The sequence below is a fragment of the Pleurodeles waltl genome, chromosome 4_1 (genome assembly GCF_031143425.1).
Source record: "Pleurodeles waltl isolate 20211129_DDA chromosome 4_1, aPleWal1.hap1.20221129, whole genome shotgun sequence".
NCBI lineage: Eukaryota > Metazoa > Chordata > Amphibia > Caudata > Salamandridae > Pleurodeles > Pleurodeles waltl.
The window spans coordinates 41,474,247-41,475,092 of NC_090442.1; the positions used below are offsets into that span (position 1 = coordinate 41,474,247).

Genomic DNA, 846 nt, shown 5'->3' on the forward strand with positions numbered 1-846 from the left:
TGACAGATTACACAATTGGGGCAACAGCAAAGGCAGCAATTGTGTCAATCCTTTATGATTCTTCTCCAGTACTATATTTTTTCTGAGGGACAATTTGCATTATTCCTGGAGAAAATCATAGAGCTTCTAACCATGCATAGTTTCTGCTTTCTGCGCGCACACACTCCATGCACTGAACCTACCCACAGTTCTGTTCAGAATGATTGTGCCATGTCATATTGTTGTATACATGTTGCATATCCGTGGCATTTATGAAGAGGTACTTTGGTATGGCAGAAAGACAGAAAAGTAGCAATGCTGCAGGCATAATGTGACTGACTGTGCAGTTTGTATTGGGCTTTCTTAATGAGTGAGAGTGAAAGGAGTATTGTAAGAGTGTGTTTCCAGTTTGTATGTGAAGATAAGTTGGGTGCTGTGAGAAAAAGACTCAACCATGAAGGGACTCAAACCCTCAATCTTCTGATCCGAAGTCAGATGCCTTACCCATTAGGCCACATGGTCACTGACTGCAATATGTTTGGGTGTTTAGGGTTAGGTGGCATGAATGGATGTGGAATAATCAATTACAGGTGCGCAGGACAGGATCCCATACCGTTCTTCATCTTCTTTCCATCAAAGGAGTTTTTTCAAACAATATCTAGATAATTTCCAAAGTTTCATATCTTATGATGTGCTTTTTTGCCGTTAATCCTCCTTTCTTCTTTTATTGAATACTCTGTTTTATGCTGCAATGGTATTTTTGGATTATTTGAAAAGAGAATGAAACTGCTTTGACAGTAGTTTAGACTTCCCATTTCTTGACTTGCTAATTTGCTCCCTGAATTAGCTTATACAAGTGACATGAAC

The 846-nt window shown here is 39.2% G+C and overlaps 1 non-coding gene across 1 annotated transcript; it reads right to left on the reverse strand.

Annotated features, from left to right (window-relative positions):
* Positions 1-428: 428 nt before the first annotated feature.
* TRNAR-UCG (transfer RNA arginine (anticodon UCG)) lies at positions 429-501 on the reverse strand. The gene has a single exon. It is a non-coding gene; the product is annotated as a tRNA-Arg (tRNA).
* Between the last annotated feature and the right edge of the window lie 345 nt (positions 502-846).